The sequence below is a fragment of the Cupressus sempervirens genome, chromosome 11 (assembly GCF_028749045.1).
Source record: "Cupressus sempervirens isolate cs-2001-9-10 chromosome 11, ASM2874904v1, whole genome shotgun sequence".
Lineage (NCBI taxonomy): Eukaryota > Viridiplantae > Streptophyta > Pinopsida > Cupressales > Cupressaceae > Cupressus > Cupressus sempervirens.
The window spans coordinates 331,161,073-331,183,230 of record NC_143128.1 but is presented as its reverse complement, the minus strand read 5'-3'; positions in this window follow the sequence as shown (position 1 = coordinate 331,183,230).

Below are 22,158 nucleotides of genomic sequence, written 5' to 3'. Positions count from 1 at the left end.
AACTAATCTCCCAAGAACACTTGCATGCATAAACCTGTCACATGGATGAAGCAAAGAATAGAGGCAAGGAAAAATCAAGGAGGCCAAAAAGCCAGATCCATCTTATGGACATGCAAAGAGCAATATCTCATATAATCCAATAAGTGAATGTTTAAAATACAAAGAGGTGAATCCTTATAAAGGAATCACGAAACCCGAAAAGGGAAACTAAATCCTAAAAAAGCTAGGTTGCACAATATAATTAATAAAATATTAATTATATGCACCTACAAGATAGCTTAAGAAAACAAGAGTAATTGGCAACTTAATTAATTAAATCAAAGTGATTTAATTAATAAGTTAGAACAAATAATTACTCTAACACCCCCCCTTAAGCGAAGCTTGGGAGGAAGCTAACTTAGCACAGCTATGAAAGAGAATTGGGTCCCGGCAACAAGACCTGATCAGGTACCCAATTACAAAAAAATCTCTATAAAGAGGAGAAATAGAGAAAACCACATGGGAAAAACCCTACTCCAAAAAGAGATAGCAAAGAATGTTCCAGAAGAAGGAACAAAGAGATCAGAAGAGAATCATTGAAGCATGAAGAACCGCAAAACTCTGTCAAAATGCTGATCTGTAGAACCTCCATGGAAATAGAAGGCACGAACTGAGCGTGTCTATATGGTAGATGATCCATCTCACCGAAATGCATAGGTAGCCAGCCACTGCAATCGCCTAGTATGTAGGATCAGGTACTAAATACATAGCTCACACCAATGAACCATCAACCAAAGAATCATAGAACAACAATATAACCTCCCCTTAAGGTAGGTGAGGTGACAGGCAGCTGAAAAGGTGGGCCAAAAAATCTCCTACAACATAGGAACCAGACACATCGAGAGTGAGGTACAGACACCAATAAAGGCATGTGTCATCGACACTACATGAGAAAAAAAGAGAAAGAGGGCCTATAAGCGGCAAACAACTATCCCCCCCATGGCACTTTATAAAATAGTGCGAGTACAACGAATCACAATGATGAAAAGGATCCCGAAACGCAAGAGTGGCACTTTATCTCAGTGCGTTGCATAAAAATGCTTACAATGAATATCAAAAATGATCAAAAAAGACATAAGGCTGAAACAACAGAAGGTAGAGCCCAAAACGAAGCAACTGAAGCAACAAAATCGATCTCTGGACCTGAAACAATCAGGATATCCACCAGAATGCTAAAACGCAAAAGAATGAATAGGATGTGCTTGGAACAGAATCTAGAACAACAACCAGCATCACTAGAAAGAACACAGAAAGAGCTTTTTAGCAATATAAAGAAGTCCAAAATCGGAGATCAGAAGCTCAAGATACGCCTCTCGGAGTGCAAAATAGAACATCCGGCTTTGACTACCAAAATAGGCAACCAAACTGCATCAAAACCCAAAAACACCTATACCAACATCTCCATCTTGGAACCAGCTTTCCAGCGCATTTTTCGGATTGAAAAAATATGTCCGTATGCTCAAGTTACGGAGAAAAAACCTCCAAGGCCTTTGAAAATGCAAAAAATTATTTTTTTTTAATAAAAAAAATAATAAAAAAACAAAAAACTCCAAAAAAATCCCTCCACCGCCGGCGGAGCGGCGACCAGGTGGCGGGAGGGTGGAGGGCTGCCTCGGGGCGGAGCTGCGGTGAAGCCGTTGTGGGCCGCTGGCGGAGCCATCGGTGGAGCCGCCAACGGTGACCGCTAAGCGGGCCGCTAGCGGTGACCGCCAGTGGTGACCGCTGCGGTAACCGCAGCGGAGCCGCTAGCGGTTAGATAACCGCGGCGGCAAAAAACAAGCCATAGAATGTTTTTTTTTTACAATTTTTTTTATTTTATATGGATTTTGACTGCAAACGGCCTTCCGAATCTAATGGAAGCGTCCGTTTGAGCCCAAAGTGCTCCAAATTTTGTTTTTTAAAAGTTGTCCGTACAGCCTCCCACTGCTCTGAAAAATGTAGCTTCTGAAACGCTTCAACAAACCACGAACAGCAAGCAGCAAGCTGGCTCTGATACCATGTTAGATTAGGTGAAAAACTAATCTCCCAAGAACACTTGCATGCATAAACCTGTCACATGGATGAAGCAAAGAACAGAGGCAAGGAAAAATCAAGGAGGCCAAAAAGCCAGATCTATCTTATGGACATGCAAAGAGCAATATCTCATATAATCCAATAAGTGAATGTTTAAAATACAAAGAGGTGAATCCTTATAAAGGAATCACGAAACTCGAAAAGGGAAACTAAAGCCTAAAAAAGCTAGGGTTGCACAATATAATTAATAAAATATTAATTATATGCACCTACAAGATAGCTTAAGAAAACTAGAGTAATTGGCAACTTAATTAATTAAATCAAAGTGATTTAATTAATAAGTTAGAACAAATAATTACTCTAACAATGTGCATATTTAGATGCCAAATTTTGTATATAAAAATGACAAGACATGTAACATGTCCATATTTGTATGCCATATTTTGTATAAAAATCTAATGAGAAATGTCACATGTGCATATTTAGATGCCAAATTTTGTATACAAAAAAGAGAGAAGATATGTAACATGTGCATATTTGTATGCCATGTTTTGTATAAAAACTTGATAAGAGATGTCATATGTGAATATTTAGATGACAAATTTTCTATATAAAAAAGAGAAACCATGTAACATGTGCATATTTGTATGCCATATTTTTTTTTTATGGGTTTGATGATATCCTTAAAAAAAAATTAATTATCTTCAACTTATATGGATTTAGATGGCTATCCTCTTGAATTTTTCTTCCAAATTTTCCAAAAAACTAGGGAAATAAATTATAGATTTGGATACTCATTTGGCTTCTCTACAACATATACAAAACTTAGATAGGGTTGTTTTGGGCTATGTCCTTGTTGTCACACTATGTCACCCATTTTAGGCTTAAAATAGCTCATTGATTGGCACAAGGCATGATGATGACATCATCATGAGGTGAATAGGATCTACAAAGAGTTAGGGATAGGTTTCTTACCATAGGTAAGGTTTTTGTTTAAGTTTAAGGTAGGGTCAATTTGCAACTTTTTGCAAAAATTGCAAAAGTTACTCAAGAAACTTTTTGAGCAAATTTGCAACTTTTGAGCAATTTTTACTCTTGACATCTTTTGGTCGAATGGGTCCATCTAGGACTATTATAGGAACCCTAGTTAAGATTCCTAGGACATATTAAGTGACCTAATACCTTAGTTTCCCATCCCTAAAAAATTTTAACCTATTCAACAACTTTTGGCTCATTGAGCAACTTTTGACCAACTTAGGACCTAATCAACAATTTTGGCTTTTCCTAGCAAACCATGGTTGCTCTGTTAGCTTGGGTTTGTTGGGTTTATCCTAGGCCAACCTTATTTCAGCCACAACATCACTCTCACAGTATCAACCACACCGAACAGAAGCATCCCTAAGGGTCTCTAAGCACCATTGAGCTACAATTTTTGATCGAGAATTTCTCTAAGTTCGTGTAACGTATTAATAAACTATCAAGTGCTATAGGATCATGTTATCTAGGCCCACAAAAACTTATCTTAGTTTTTATAGATTCAACTTTGTTTGTATTTGGCACCCGTATCTCACTTATTGGCAAAAGTTGCAATGTTGCTCAGTTAAAATGAGCAAGGTTGTGTATATTTCAAACCATTGTTCCTAGGATTGAATCATCTATTCTATTAGCTCTGATTGGTTAGGTTTATCCTAGGAGCAACCTCATTTTAGACATAACATCCCTCCGACGGTATTGATCACACTGAATGGAAGCGTCCCTAAGGGTATCTAAGCACCATCAGGCTGTGATCTTTGATCAGGCATTTCTTTGAGCTCGTGCAAGGTATTGAAGAACTGTTAGGTGCTACATGATCACATTATCTAGGCCCAAAACAACCTATCTTAGTTTTTAGAGATTTTACTTTGTTTGGATTTGGAATATGTATCTTACCTATTGCCAAAAGTTGTAATGTTGCTTAGTTAAAATGAACAAGGTTGTGTATATTTCAAACCATTGGTCCTAGGATTAAATCATCTACTCCATTAGCTTTGGTTGGTCAAGTTTAGGCTAAGAAGAACCTCATTTCAGCCACAACATCTGATGCAGGAGCATCTTGCATGGAAAATTTATTGGAAAAAAAAAAAATTGAAAAAGAAAAAAAAGGCTAAAAAAATTTTTAAAAAAAAAATTCTAGAGGAGAGAGAAAAGTGACAAAAATTAGAGAGAAATAATAAAAAAGGAAAAAGGAGAAAAAAAGAAAAAGAAAACAGGAATTTCTGTTTTCAAGGTGCGTAGGTGGCGTAAATAGAAAAATAAGAAAAATAGTTGTCATTCCATTAATCGAAGTGTGTAGGTGGAAATTCTAGAAAGTTTTGGATAAATCATGTATTTAATATTTGTTGGGTGCTTAGTTGTATTTGGGTGGGAATTTAATATTTATTTAAAAGTAGTTGTATTTACCTTTTATCCCACATTGGTTGTGTTTGTAATGTCTTGGGGTAGAAGTGCCTATTTAAGCAAGGCTTATTATCATTTGTAATCAAGCTCAAGGAGAAGCTCGAGGAGTAGAAGCTTGAGAAGTAGAAGTTGTGGAAGGAGAAACTCAAGGAGAAGCTTGATATCATCTTGTGGGTGTTGTAAGGATCTTCAAGTATAATAAAATTTCTTGTGAAGCATTTTTGTCATCTCTATCTTCATATTGTTGCTTTCTTGATTGTGAGTGAGTAAGGGTGGTGTGGCCCTCTATCAACATCCCTCTGATGATATTAACCACAGTGAACAGAAGTGTCCCTAAGGGTCTCTAAGAATCATCAGGCTACAATCTTTGACACAAATACAAAAATCATGACATATTTTTACTTTTCATGTCTTATTATATAAAAATAAGTGACATATGCTTACATGTTATAATTAATTTGATAAACTTGTTACATTTTTTGTATAAAATAATGAACGTTCATGTGTTTGATTAATTGCAAGAAAGTAAGGTGAAATACAAGTTTGTATGCACACATTGAACAAGTTAGATGGAAATCCAAGTTTAATGTATATCAAAATGAACAATATATTATGTCATATCAATCACATAGTTACTAAAAGATGTTGTCTCATCGATACAATACAAAATTCGGATACCTAACAAATGCCAAATGTGTAAAATAGAAATGTCAAGTGTGCACAATACAAATATTGAATATATACAATACAAAAGTTGAATACCTGACAAATGTAGAACATGTACAATATAAATGTCAAATGTGCACAATACAAATCTTGAATATATGCATTACAAAATTTGAATATATTTCAATGTCATGTGATGACCACAACTACATATGTATATCACTATTAATATCTATGACTATGTAGAATCATCAAAATTGGGCCTCTTTGATCTAGTTTGTGGCTTGCCAAGTGTCTGCAAAAGAAAAATTAAAATACACTATCAAATATCTTATGTATAGGTAATATGAAAATAACTAGAAATTTGGTTCTAAATTGTGGATAGTTGAGTTGTTCATTACCTCATCCCTTTGTCCCATAGTTGGACTCAATGATAGCCGTAATGGGCTCCTTCATCGATGGGTGGGACTCCTCACAAAATGATGAGGTAGAGTGATGATGGAGACACAACTGCCAATGAATCAATTCTCATGGGAGGCACAACCTATATGATAAGTGATAAAATGTTCCCATTATAGAGTGGCATTAGGGATTACAAATAGAGTTAAAATATAAAAAATGTACTACATCCTGAGCTAGATCTCTAGTGCTAGGAGGAGGTACAAGCATTGATGAATCAATGTTGCTATGAGGCACAACCTATATGATAAGAGATAAAATGTTAGCATTAGAACAATATCTTTGACTTTCACAATTATAATTAATGTATATATTATTCTATTATAGATGTTGTGCTGAAATGTGAAAATCTATGGGAGCATATAGATGTTTATGTGAGTGCACTATCAATTTATAGATTCAAGAAGTTAAGTTATTTGGTCATATCATTTTGTTGTTAGAAATTATAGTAGTATCTATTTTATCATGTAATTATTTTGTGTACATGAATTCAACTTCATCTTTCTTTTAGAAATCTTTTAAAACACATTTTTGAAAAGACCATTTATTCATGCATGCATATTTGTGCTACTCTTGCTCTCTTCTTTTATTTTTTGAAAATCCTTCCTTAGAGCAATGTTACCATATTTTCTACTAAGATTAAATTTTTAGAGATTGAATTCCATATCACACACTTTCTTGTGTATAGTAATTTGTTTTGTTCATCTCTAACAAATATGTAAGAAAATAGTCTTGGTGTTCTCTCTCTCTCTCTCTCTCTTCCATTTGATATTTGATCACTTGATCATAATTCTATTCTTAATCAATTATATTGTCAATAAGAGATGTTTGATTATTTAAATTACATAAAGTATCCCCTATAAACATTAGGATTTTATCATTTAAAAAAAAAGTTAAACTAATTAACATTCATAGGTTACGTATATAATTTATCTTCCATTATAAACATCCTTACTATTGAATTTGAAATTATTTTTAAAAAAGATCTTCAATAGAAACAATAAAACATATTTTATATTTTTCTATTAAGAAACATTTATTTTCTTTCTTTAATAATTTAATTTACATATTAAATAATATTTTCCGAAAACTATTTACCCCTTATTATACAGGACAATACCCTTACTTATAACACAACATATTAAATATTACACTTTTATAAAAAAGACCATATATTTGCAATCTAAAAATATAATTATGTCAACTTAATATTCATTAATCTATTGACAGACTTACGGATTATAGCTATGTCAACTTGTATCTATACTGTTATGGACAAAGAAAAACAAAGATATTTGTTACCAGTTGATTGAAAAGGCAGTAGAATGGCTGGATGCCAAAAGTTAAAAGAGACGACACTGCTGTGAATAGATTGGTAGACCTAATTATGGCAGACAATTCGTAGGATCTTTAATAAGTTTACAAATGGCAATGTAAGGTGTAAACCCAATTATTAAAGCCTTCATCAGTGCCTTATATTTCTTTCAATTTTCATGCAATCATTGTGTTATGAACGCACAGCACTGCATTTCTTCGTGTTGTGATTGGCCACCTTTTTTGAATTAGGGTTTAATCTAAATTCCTTTGTCGGTAGCATTTGAAGTGTTATTTTGTGACTTTAGTGTCTTATCAACTAGACAACAAATCTAAAAACAAAAGAACAAAGATTAACAATTTTCCAATATTCTTATCAATAAAAATGAACAACTTCCAAATACAGTAGAAGATAATGGATGCCAAGCTCATAAGTCACAATGAATTCAATGGCATGAGTCTTAAATGAATTGAAAGGTTTGCTGTGAAAACTCCCAACACTCAGCCAAAAAATTCAATTCAAAAAGTTCCACTCGCCTACAGAAATTATTGCTAATGATTGAGCGGATTGAAAGCATACATCAGCAATACGGTGTACCAAAGTAGATGTATTGTGGACTTTGTTGGAATTAATTGATTTTATTTAACGACAAAATCAAATTAGACCATCTTCTCACCAAAACTAGATGAATTTATTTATTGATTACAGAACCATAAAAGGAACAGACATGCTACACTATTTTCATGAACCCACAAAAGAAAAGATATCTAAAACTACTAAAGTCAAGTTTATTAAATATCTTGTTTCCCGCAACAAAAGATGATCACTGTGGATGTACCAATTTGCATCATTTCTACATTTTCTCCCGACAGTAACACACAATAATTCATGACAGATGACGAAATTTATGTTCAACTTGAAATTTGTTTCCATCCAAACTTAAAATCTCTGGAGTAATTATTCTTTCTAAAAGCACCCTTTCATAAATATGTCCAAATAGCACTATGTTCCAAACAGTAGAATTTTTCATGAAGCATTGAAGTCTTGAGATGAATCATTCACACTAAAAGCGCCTTCTCTCAGATTTTGTCGCCAAGAATGTATTCACATATATGTCCAAATAATAATATACTCTGATTCATTTTAGTCATAATTGTTACCCAATATGGCATGTGAAAGTAAGGGAAATGAAAAGGAAAGGGCAGGTCTCCCTTATCATGCCCGTAAACTTGTCATCTTTACAAAATACAAAATACAAAATATTATTATTTCTTTAATTTTTTAATATAATTTTTTTTTTTTTTGGTGTAAATTAAAGCTTCTATATCTCGGCTAAATGTGTATATATTATATAAATATATAATTTGTATATAGCTAGTAGCATCTAGAGGGATGTTAAGAGAATAGTTAAGATTAAAATTAGTTGAGTGTTAAGAATATGATTTTTAGTTGATTTATTATTATGATTGGGATTCATTATCATTTATAGATTTATTAGGTTTTAGGTTATGATTCAATTTGGGTTAACATTTAATCACTAGTACAGTGCATTTTTTGCTAGGGTTATTATGTAATGAATTAAGGTTATTTTGTGGTTAGAGTTTAGGTTGGTTTATTTTTGCCTCTATTTTTTAATGTTCTCTCTCTCTTCAATATATGTGTGTGTGTGATATCACATTTAAAATTAAATCAAACACTAATTTTATTAATGTGTCATATCTAGAGTTATTAAGAGAATTTATGATGATCCAATTTTCCTAAAAGTAAGTTTTCAACTTAATTTACTATATAACATTAGATTAATCATTTGGTCGACAAATTTTTTTATTTTTATTTTTTTAGTCTATCATATCTAGATTTATTTTTTAATTATAGGTTGTCTTTAATTTTTTTAGTCTATCACATCTAGATTTATTTTTTAATTATAGGTTGTCTTTAATTTTTTTAGTCTATCACATCTAGATTTATTTTTTAACAAGTAGTCTTTAATTATATAATATGTATATAGTTTATTAAGGATTATAATTGTAGTTAAAATTAGTTTAGTGTTAAGGATATGGTATTTAGTTGATTTAGTATTATGTTTAGGATTAATTACCATTTAAAGATTTATTAGGTTTAAGGTTATGATTTAATTTGGATCAATTTTATAATATGAACTTCTATAGTTCTATTATGTAAAAGACCAATTTTTGAATTTGACAAATAGGTCTAATTTAATCTAGGTTTGGGGTTGTAGTTGCTTAGTTGAATACTTAAAAAGTGTAGGTTTAATTTTATTCTTATTATATCTGTATGTGTGTGCGTGTGTAAAATTGAACTTTTATAGGATTATACAAAAAATAAAAATTAGGTTTAAGACTTAAATTTTAACCTAATTGAATGTATGGGTTAGCACTCAAAATGGATTTAGATATTTCTATTTTCTCTCCCAATGTTCTTTTTTTTTTTTGAACCTCCTATTCTCTAGTCACCTCAAAATTTTGTTGTAATAAAAAGCATAACATTATATTTTGATTCAATTTCAAATTAAAGACACACATAAAAATGTCAACAAAATATTAAGTGAACACAAAGCAAGAATTTGAACCTAGTTTGGATGTTTGTGAAATGGTCTCTCGTCCAATCTCCTTTTTTTTTTTGCTCTATTTTTAATTTCTAAAATATGACAATGGCACATAACTTATTGATTCTAAGGTATACAAAATTTAGATATTTATATTTTTTCCCCCAATATCCTTCTTTTGTTCGTTCCCCCTGCTCTCCAGTCACCTTGAAATTCTATTCTAATCAAAAGCATAACATTAGATTTTGAATGAGTTTCAAATTAAAGTCACACATAAAAATGTTAACAAAATATTTTTTGTGTATGTGTGACTTTAATGTGAAACTAATTCAAAATCTAATTATATTATGCTTATGCTTACTGGAGGGCAGGAGGATTAAAGAAAAAAAGATGGGGGAGAAAATCAAAATATGTAAACTTTGTATACCATAGAACAATTCAAGAAGGTGGACTTCACATTACATCTCTGTCCATTATCAAGCCCCACTACATCCATTCATCGTCCTCTGCATCGAGCTGCTTGGTTACCTGCAGTATTTGCATTTAAGAGTTTAGGGATTGATTGGATTAGGTGAGCGAGTTTAGTAACTAATTTGTTTATTTTTACAAGTGAAAATAAAAAAGATGTAAAGTTTGAAACTTCAAAATTATATTAAAATAAATAATAAATAAAATACTATTATGAGTGAAACTAAAAGGCTTTAAAAACTTCTTAAAAAGATGTAACTAAATAAAAGAAACACTAAATAATATACTATTATGAGTAAAAATAAAAAGTTACATCTCCTAATTCATACTATTATATTAGTACATTAAAAATACTTCATTTCCATTGTTTCCCATAATTGTATTTAAAAATTGGATATACTCTACACCAAAGTCAAATACATTGTTCACTAATATTCTATTGTGATGGTCCAAATACTAATGTATAGTAATGTTGAAATACCGAAATGAAGTGATAAGCACATAAAGTTGTATTTTTCAATTCTATCACCATGGGTAGGAAAAAACTCATCCACCACAGATATGAGATGTGAAAATATTTGATATCTGTGGTGGATGAGTCTTTAATTGTAAAGATTATTTATATATTTTTATTTGAACAATAATATGATTATTTTTAAGTTGTATAAAATAATCCATATCTCTTCAATACACTACTACCAACTATTAAAATTACTAATCATGAAATATAAGAAAAAACATACATGTTTCAAATTCTACCCAAATGAAAGTGTAACATACGCCAAAAAACATAAACGTGATTGATTATGTATATATACTTCAATATTATAGTCTTTTCTATCAAGTATGGATCCAAACTATAAACATATTTGTAAACAACTCCAACCATAAAAAGTTACGATACAAACTAATTGTTACGATGCCATGACCTTATAAAATAGTCACCAATGAGAATAGTGTTACAGTCTTCATTCTCATTATGATCATGTTGCACTTCTTCCAAATATTCTAGAAATTGAGATACTTGATTAGACATCTCCCATATCTTATCCACAACAATCTATATTCACAAAATATCATTATCTGAAACATAATCTACTGACAACGTTGTAGATTCAAAATGTTGAATCATTCGGTAACAACATTGCAACACAGACTTTTCATATTTATCGATTGGTTTCTGAGGTGAGCCATCTAACTTTAAAGAAACAATGAGACTTGGTGCAATAATTTCATATTCATTTTCTGATAAATCCATTTTTTAATTGTTCCTAAACATGGAAATATTTGAAGAGAGAATCAGATTCCATTATTACTTATCAATTAAAGAAGGAAGAAAATATATAATAAAAATATAGGAAAACCATAATGACAAGAAGGAAAATAATATTCATATTGAGCTTGAGACATAGATGAAGGGAAATTTTTTTGTAAAATATATATTTGAGAAAAATGATTGTAATGTATAACATAGGTCAACTCAAAAGATAACATATGTCAACTGAAAAGCTAAAGAAAAAAGGCCAAAGGCTTTAGAAATAAAGCATCATGATTGTATAGTTTAATAAGGTATTTTCTATAGCTATTAAATAATACGCATTTGTGACATACTCATATTCATAAGGTCTTTTCTACAAAGGTCTTTTCTACAATTGTTAAATAATATTCATATTGAGTTTGAGACATAGGTGAGCTGAAAAGATAGCATATGTCAACTCAAAAGATAATGTAAAACTATTTTCATAATTAATGCGAGTTATGAAATATTCAATAATTAATAACAAATTCTAAAACAATTGAAAACATCTATGTAATTTTTTAATATGAAAAAAAAAATGTTAAAACTTACCATATATCAAATTATTACACCCAAAAGGATATAAATCATATATTTGTGAAAATAAAATATTCATATAGAATATGTGTGTTGGATACAATTGTTAATTGTGTATTATCTTTGACGTTACACAAATGTCATATCAGCCATCAGACAGAGTCTACCAAGCTCAAACGGTTGGCAAAGCAATTTACAGTGTCTGTCGAACGTTCCTGTACATTACACAGTAAAGTTAGCTCTTACCGAGCTCACTCGGGCATCAAAGGATCTTGTAGCAGAAAGTTAATGTTAACCGAGCTCCCAAGGTTAACAAAGGGAAAGTCAGTGTCTATCGAGTTCACTCGATCATCAAAGAGAAAGTTAGCTTTTACAAAGCTCACTCGGTAAAAGAAGGAAGGTTAGCTTTTATCGAGCTCACTCAGTAAATGAAGGAAGGTCAGTGTTTACTGAGTTAACTCGGTCTTCGAAGTAAGTTGCAAGGTTTGTAATGTTTACTGAGCTTCAGTTGGTTAACACTAGGAATACCATTCTGGAGCAATGGTCACCGAGCTGGGTTGGGCAACAAAGAATTTTATTGTTCTACAGAATTAAGTTTAATTATCTTGTGAAGCCAACTGATTTAATATTTTTTAGTTGTTGTAACTTGTAATTGAGCCAACTTGACAATCTGAAAGGTATATATGAAAGGTCAAGTTGTGAATTCATAAGGTGTGCGTGTGTGGATGCATAAGAGTGTGAATGTATGAATAAGAGGATATATGAGCGAATTTTGAAGAAGGATTAGATATCCTTATGAAGCTACAAAGTTGTGTTCGATCAGTAAGAATCTAGTGAAGCAGAACAAAGATTTGTATTCAGCAAAGATAAGTTGCATATATTTCAGATCACTTCATTGTTGCTTTCCAATCATTGTAACAGTGATTCAAAACCTCTTAATAGAGTTGGTTTGACAGCCATTTTGTAAATCCTCTAACAAGGTGACAATTCAGTTGAATTGTTCTAAAGACCTCTGACAAGGCCACTTCTAACAAGGTGATTAAATCCTCTAACGGGGTCACACCTAATAATGTGTTTTGTAACCTTTAACAGGGTTGGCTCCTAACAGGGCTCACTTTAGAAGAGTGAAAATTGGTAACTAGTTACTTGGTGGTTTTTTCCAAATTGTGTTTCCACGTTAAATCTAGTGTCTCCTGTGTTTATGATTATTTCTTTATGCATGCATGTTAACCACTTTAAATGATTAACAAGTTAACATAACATCTATCTAGTTTCAAAGTTTATTTGTATGGTTACCAAGTGTCAGCAGCAATTTTATTTTAAGACATCCAAGTATCTGTGGATTTATTTTTTTAGTAACTGATTCACCCCTCCCCTCTCAGTTACTCCATCACTATTTAAAACAATTGGTATCAGAGCTTTTGGTGCTTGCAAGAAAGATTTCAAGGATCTAAGCCAAAAATCAGGATGTCTTACAAGAGGGAAATTCCAAGGCTTAATAGGAATAACTTCTCAGCATGGCAAGGGTTGATGAAATTTCATCTAGCTTCTATTGGAGATACAAGACTAAAATACCTTGATGAAAAATATGCAAAACCAGCTGGTACACTATCTGTCAATGATATTGCTGAAAAGAAGACTCACAACATTATGATGATAGATATCGCATCTGCTCTGAGTTATGAAGAATTTGATGATATTAAGGACTGCAAATCTTCCTTTGAAATGTGGGAAAAACTTAAAGAGATCTATGGAGGATATGATAATGTTAGAAGAGCCAAAGTAGAAAGTCTGAGAGGATAATTTGATCAAATGAGGATGAGACAGGATGAAAACATTGCAAAATATGTTGAAAGAGTTAAAGCATGTGTCAGTGCAATCAAAGCTTCTGGAGGAGGTATCAGTGAAGAGACAGTTATAAGTAAAGTTCTTAGAACTATACTTCCCATTTATGCAATTAGAGTTTCTACAATTCAAGAAAGTTGATGCAAAGCAAATCACAAGATAAATCTAGAGGCTATAGTTGGAAGATTGACTGCATTTGAACTGGACAACTTTGATAACTATGTTCCAGCTTCCAAGAACATTGAATCAACATTTGAAGCCAAACTTTCACTCTTGAGGAGAAAGGCAAAAAGAAATCTCAGTCAGAAAGTAAAGATGAATCAAACCAAAGTTTAGACAGTTATCTTGAAGTAATTGAAGCCCTTCTAGCAAGGAAATATTCTAGAGGCAGAGGAAAATACAAAGGTAAAGTACCCCTAATCTATTTTTCATGTGAAGAAGTTGGTCATATTGCTGCTAGGTGTCCAAACAAGCAGAATAAAGATAAAAAAAAAGATCACAAATGGAATGGCAAGAAAGATTTCAAATCATTCAAGGATAAATGTAAGAAAACATGTTTTATGGCTAAAGATTCTAATGATTCTAATGATGAAGAAGAAGATGAAATTGTCTATATTGCTGTAAAAGATGAATCTGATAATGATGAGGAAATGGCACTCATTTCTCATATGACCAAAAATGATACATGGATCATAGATAGTGGTTGTTCTCATCACATGACTGGTGACAAAACTAAGTTTGAATACTTTGAAGACTACGATGGTGGCAGTGTAAGATTTGGTAACAATGAAGCTTGTTGTATAAAAGGGAGAGGAAGAATCTCTCTAACCAAGAAACTTATATGTGATAATGCCTATTGGGTAAAAGGACTAAAGCATAATTTGTTAAGTGTGGCACAACTACTCAATAATGGATTCAAAGTAGAATTCATGCATGGTAAAGCAAGACTGCTGGATGGAAAAAGAAAGCTGATTAGATCGGGTACTCAAACTAAAGGTAACTTTTTCCATCTTGAACTAGGTGAATATTCATGTCTCATTGCTCAAGTTGAAGAAGGTTGGTTATGGCATAAAAGGCCGTGTCATGTAAACTTTGATAATATGGTAAAGATAAGAAAGTTCAAGAAAGTTAGAGGCATTCCTAACATAAAGAAACCTGAGATCGGTCTATGCAAAAATTGTCACATTGGAAAGATGGGAAAGACTAGTTTTAAAAGCAAAAATTATCAGTCTGAAGATATATTAGAAATTGTGCATATTGATCTATGTGGACCCATTGGAATTGAAAGCTATACTGGAGAAAAGTTCTTCATTCTTTTTGTTGATGATTACTCAAGAATGATGACAGTCATGTATCTAAGAAACAAATCAGAAGCATCTGAAAAGTTCAAATGGTATTTGGCTAGAGTAGAAAAGGAAACAGGGAAAAGATTAAAATGCTTGAGGTCAGACAAAGGTGGAGAATTCATTTCACATGAGTTTAATAACTTTTGCATTGAAAGAGGAATCAAAAGACAGGTATCAGCCCCTAGAACACCCCAGCAAAATGTAATAGATGAAAGAAGAAATAGATCCATCATGAATTGTGCAAGAACTTTAATGATTGAAAAGAACATTGCTTTCAAATACTGGAAGGAAGCTATTAGCATTGCAGTTTATACCTTGAACCGAGTACAACTGAAGAAAGACTCATTCAAAACCCCCTACGAGTTATGGTATGGCTATAAACCTAATGTAAGTTACCTTAAAGTATTTGGAAGTAAATGTTACATTTTGAAAGAATCTAGAAAAGGCAAATTTGATGTGAAAGGTGTTGAAGGTATATTCTTTGGATACTCATGCAAAGGTAAGGCATATAGGTGTTTGAACTTATCCACTCACAAAGTCATAGAAAGTGCACATGTGAAAGTTGATGAGTTTGCAGAAAGGATTAAAGAAAAAAGAAAAAGGGAACCAGAAGATTATAAAAGGTTTGTCTTCAGTGAACCTGATACAGTACCAGTTACATCAGAGAATTAGGAATCTTCTACTCCTGAGTCATCTGTAACCAAGTTATAGGAAGTTTAAACTGAGCCACAGTATACCAAGAAAGTGTCTACCGAGTTTGAAAAACTTGAGAAAATATCTACCGAGCCATAATAGACAGAACTTGAAGTTGAAATACAAGAAGATAATAATGAAATCCATTCAAAAGGCAAGGAACCTGTATTAGCTAAGTATGTTAGGAGACATCGTTTAGCAGATCGGATCATTGGAGATAAATCTGAAGGAACCATGACAAGAAATAAGTTGAAAGGTACTTGTTTACTTGCTGACTTTGAACCTAGAAATGTCAAAGATGCATTGGAAAATGATAGTTGGATTGAGGCTATGAATGAAGAGATAGTGCAAATAGAGAAAAAATAAGACATGGACTCTTGTACCCAGACCTAAAGACAAAAATGTGATTGGAACTAAGTGGGTATTCGAAAACAAGTTAGATGAAGATGGTAAGGTATCAAGAAAAAAAGCTAGACTAACATGCAAAGGATATGCTCAAGAAGAAGGAATAGACTATGGAGAAACTTTTGCTCCTGTTGCAAGACTGGAAGGAGTCAGAACCTTACTAGCATATGCTGCTCACAAAGGATTCAAAGTTTATCAGATGGATGTTAAGTTAGCATTCCTCAATGGTATACTGGATGAAGAGGTTTACATTGAACAACCTGAAGATTTTGTTGATCCAGATAAGAAGAACATGGTTTGTAAATTACACAAGGCATTGTACAGTCTGAAACAAGCCCCTAGAGCATGGTATGAAAGATTGTATAACTATCTTATTCAGATTGGTTTTCAAAGAACTAATGATAATAGTAGCTTGTATATTAAGGAAGGACCAGATAATAAGATTTTCTTGGCAGAAATATTTGTAGATGATACTATTTTCACAGGGAATGATGATCTGTGCAAAGAATTTTTAGAACAAATGAACAAAGAATTTGAAATGCCTATGTTTGGTGAGATCAAATTTTTTGTTGGTCTTCAAATTCAACATAATATAAATGGTATCTACATTACTCAATCAAAATACATCAAAGAGATATTGAAAAAGTTTGGAATGGAAGATTGTAAACCAGTCGGGACTCCTATGTGTACCGGATTAAAACTTACCAAGGAAGATGAATCCAAAGAAGTAGATCAAACAGTGTATAGATCTATGATTGGAAAGTTGCAGTATGTAGTTCATACTAGGCCAGATATTGCCCTTGCAGTTGGTATTGTTGCAAGATTGTTAGCAAAACCAAGAGAAAATCACATGATGGAAATCAAAATAATAATGAGATATTTGAAAGGAACTGAAGAGTATGGTTTATGGTATAAGTTTGTAGGAAATTTGGATTTGAAAGTATTTACTGATGTTGACTAGGCAGAAAACCTTGATGATAGAAAAAGTACAAGTTGAGGTGCATTCTTTCTTGGAAAGAAGTTGGTTTCTTGGACAAGAAAAAAGCAAAATTGTACATCTCAATCTAAAACAGAGGCAGAGTATGTTGTTGCAGCAGTAAACTGTTCTAATATTGTTTGGTTTAAACAATGTTGGAAGGCATGAAGATAGAAATCAAAGAATTAGTTGTTATATTCTGTGATAATACAAGTGCAATCAACATATCTAAGAATCTAGTGATGCATTCCAAAACCAAGCACATTGCAATAAAATATCATTTTGTCAGAGAATTGGTGCAAGATAAGGAGATCAGATTGGAATATGTTCATACAAAGGAAAAAATTGCTGACATATTCAGTAAACCAATACCTAAGGATGCATTCTTGTATCTAAGAGGTAAGTTAGGGGTCACTCCCCTATCTAAATTTCACTAAAATAAAGTTTTAGTGATGCATCAACTCATACTAGATTGAAGATCTATCAGTTGATGCAGCGTAACTAGAAAATACTACATATGAATCAGTACTAAAGGTACACTGAAATTCATTTGAGTTGAGTTGTCTTTGGCATGTGTTGTCAAAGAGGGAGAGTTTTATTGTCATGTCTCTATGAAATTTGTTCAAAATATAAAGAATTTGTTATGTAATTCCTTCACAGAGGGAGATTACTGTAAGAGTTTTCTATCTTAGAGGGAGAATTGTTATGTTGACATGTTGTGTTGCCATATAAGAGAAAGACTTGTCTTCAAATTTCATTTCTGCTATGACATGTTGTGTTGCCATCAATGCCAAAGAGGGAGATTGTTGGATACAATTGTTAATTGTGTATTGTCTTTGATGTTACACAAATGTCATATCAGCCATCAGACAGAGTCTACCAAGCTCAGACGGTCAGCAAAGCAATTTATAGTGTCTGTTGAATGTTCCTGTATATTACACAGTAAAGTTAGCTCTTACCGAGCTCACTCAGGCATCAAAGGATCTTGTAGCAAAAATTTAATGTCAACCGAGCTCCCAAGGTTAACAAAGGGAAAGTCAATGTCTACCAAGTTCACTTGGTCATTAAAGAGAAAGTTAGCTTTTACCGAGCTCACTCAGTAAAAGAAGGAAGGTTAGCTTTTACCGAGATCACTCAGTAAATGAAGGAAGGTCAGTGTTTACCAAGTTAACTCAATCTTCAAAGAAAGTTGCAAGGTTTGCAATGTTTACCAAGCTTCACTTGGTTAACACTGGGAATACCATTCTGGAGCAGTGGTCACCGAGCTGGGTTGGGCAGCAAAGAATTTTATTATTCTAAAGAATTAAGTTTAATTGTCTTGTGAAGCCGACTGATTTAATATTTTTCAGTTGTTGTAACTTGTAATTAAGCCAACATGACAATCTAAAAGGTATATATGAAAGGTCAAGTTGTGAATTCATAAAGTGTGCGTGTGTGGATGCATAAGAGTGCGAATGTATGAATAAGAGGAGATATGAGTGAATGTTGAAGAAGGATTAGATATCCTTATGAAGCTGCAAAGTTTTGTTCGATCAGTAAGGATCTAGTGAAGCAGAATAGAGATTTGTATTCAGCAAAGATAAGTTGCATATATTTTAGATCACTTCATTGTTTCTTTCTAATCATTGTAACAGTGATTCAAAACCTCTTAACAGAGTTGGTTTGACAGCCATTTTGTAAATCCTCTAACAAGGTGACAATTTAGTTGAATTGTTTTTAAAGACCTCTGACAAGGCCACTTCTAACAGGGTGATTAAATCCTCTAATAGGGTCACACCTAATAGTGTGTTTTGTAACCTTTAATAGGATTGGCTCCTAACAGGGCTCACTTTAGAAGAGTAAAAATTGGTAACTAGTTACTTGGTAGTTTTTCCCAAATTGGGTTTCCACATTAAATCTGGTGTCTCTTGTGTTCATGATTATTTCTTTATGCATGCATGTTAACCACTTTAAATGCTTAACAAGTTAACAGAACATCTATCTAGTTTTAGCATTTATTTGTATGGTTGCCGAGTGTCAGCGACAATTTTATTTTAAGACATACAAGGATTTGTGGATTTATTTTTGTAGTAACTAATTCACCCCTCCCCTCTCAGTTACTCCATCTCTATTTTCAACAATTGGTATCAAAGCTTTTGGTGCTTGCTGGAAATATTTCAAGGATCTAAGCTAAAAATCAAGATGTCTTACAAGAGGGAAATTCCAAGGCTTAATAGGAATAACTTCTCAGCATGGCAAGGGTTGATGAGACTTCATCTAGCCTCTATTGGAGATACAGGACTAAAATACCTTGATGAAAAATATGCAGAACCAGCTGGTACACTATCTGTCAATGATATTGCTGAAAAGAAGACTCACAGTTCACATTATGATGATAGATATAGCATCTGCTTTGAGTTATGAAGAATTTGATGATATCAAGGACTACAAATCTACCTTTGAAATGTGGAAAAAATTGAAAGAGATCCATGGAGGAGATGATAATGTTAGAAGAGCCAAAGAAAAAAGTCTGAGAGGACAATTTGATCAAATGAGGATGAGAGAGGATGAAAACATTGCAAAATATGTTGAAAGAGTTAACGCATGTGTCAGTGCAATCAAAGATTCTGGAGGAGATATCAGTGAAGAGACAGTTATAAGTAAAGTTCTCAGAACTCTACTTCCCATTTATGCAATCAAATTTTCTGCAATTCAAGAAAGAAGATGCGAAGCAAATCACAAGATAAATCTAGAGGCTATAGTTGGAAGATTGACTGCATTTGAACTGGACAACTTTGATAACTATGTTCTAGCTTCCAAGAACATTGAATCAACATTTGAAGCCAAAATTTCACTCAAGGAGAAAGGAAAAAAGAAATCTCAGTCAAAAAGTGAAGATGAATCAAACCAAAGTTCAGATAGTGATCTTGAAGTAATTGAAGCCCTTCTAGCAAGGAAATATTCTAGAGGCAGAGGAAAATACAAAGGTAAAGTACCCCTAATCTATTTTTCATGTGAAGAAGTTGGTCATATTGCTACTAGGTGTCCAAACAAGAAGAATAAAGATGAAGAAAAAATCACAAATGGAATGGCAGGAAAGATTTCAAATCATTCAAGGATAAAGGTAAGAAAACATGTTTTATGGCTAAAGAGTCTAATGATTCTAATGATGAAGAAGAAGATGAAATTTTCTACATTACTGTAAAAGAAGAATCATATAATGATGAGGAAATGGAACTCATTTCTCATATGAGCATAAATGATACATGGATCATAGATAGTGGTTGTTCTCATCACATGACTAGTGACAAAACTAAGTTTGTATACTTTGAAGACTACGATGGTGGCAGTGTTAGATTTGGTAACAATGAACCATGTTGTATAAAAGGGAGAGGAAGAATCTTTCTAACCAAGGAACTTATATGTGATAATGCTTATTGGGTAAAAGGACTAAAGCATAATTTTTTAAGTGTGGCATAGCTACTCAATAATGGATTCAAAGTAGAATTCATGCATGGTAAAGCAAGACTGCTGGATGGAAAAGGAAAGTTGATTGGATCAAGTACTCAAACTAAAGGTAACTTGTTCTATCTTGAACTAGGTGAATATTCATGTCTCATTGCTCAAGTTGAAGAAAGTTGGTTATGGCATAAAAGGTTGTGTCATGTAAACTTTGATAATCTGGTAAAGATAAGAAAATTGAAGAAAGTTAGAGGCATTCCTAACATAAAGAAACCTAAGGTTGGTCTATGCAAAAATTGTCAAATTGGAAAGATGAGAAAGACTAGTTTTAAAAGAAAAAATTATCAGTCTGAAGATATATTAGCAATTGTGCATACTGATCTATGTGGACCCATTGGAATTGAAAGCTATACTGGAGAAAAGTTCTTCATTCTTTTTGTTGATGATTACTCAAGAATGATGACAGTCATGTATCTAAGAAACAAATCAGAAGCATTTGAAAAGTTCAAATGGTATTTGGCCGGAATAGAAAAGGAAACAGGGAAAAGATTAAAATGCTTGAGGTCAGACAAAGGTGGAGAATTCATTTCGCACGAGTTTAATAACTTTTGCATTGAAAGAGGAATCAAAAGATAGGTATCAGCCCCTGGAACACCCTAGCAAAATTGAATGAAAGAAGAAACAGATCCATCATGGATTGTGCAAGAACTTTAATGATTGAAAAGAACATTGCTTTCAAATACTGGAAGGAAGCTATCAACACTGCAGTTTATACCTTGAACCGAGTATAGCTGAAGAAAGACTCATTCAAAACCCCCTACGAGTTATGGTATGGCTATAAACCTAATGTAAGTTACCTTAAAGTATTTGGAAGTAAATGTTACATTTTGAAAGAATCTAGAAAAGGAAAATTTGATGTGAAAGGTGATGAAGGTATATTCTTTGGATACTCATGCAAAAGTAAGGCATATAGGTGTTTGAACTTATCCATTCACAAAGTCATAGAAAGTGCACATGTGAAAGTTGATGAGTTTGTAGAAAGGATTGAAGAAGAAAGCAAAAGGGAACCAGAAGATTATAAAAGGTTTGTCTTTAGTGAACCTGATACAGTACTAGTTACATCAAAGAATAAAAAATATTCTACTCCTGAGTCATCTGTAACCAAGTTACAGGAAGTTCAAACCAAGCCACAGCATACCGAGCAAGTGTCTACTGAGTTTGAAAAACCCGAGCAAATATCTACCAAGCCAAAATAGATAGAACCTAAAGTTGAAATACAAGAAGATAATAATGAAATAGGAAAGGAACCTGTATTAGCTAAGTATGTCAGGAGACATCATTCAACAGATCAGATCATTGGAGATAAATCTAAAGGAACCATGACAAGAAATAAGTTGAAAGGTACTTGTTTTCTTGCTAACTTTTAACCTAGGAAAATGATGGTTGGATTGAGGCTATGAATGAAGAGATAGTGCAGATAGAGAAAAACAAGACATGGACTCTTGTAGCTAGACCTAAAGACAAAAATGTGATTGGAACTATGTGGGTATTCAGAAACAAGTTAGAGGAAGATGGTAAGGTATCAAGAAACAAAGCTAGACTAGTATGCAAAGGATATGCTCAAGAAGAAGGAATAGACTATGGAGAAACTTTTGC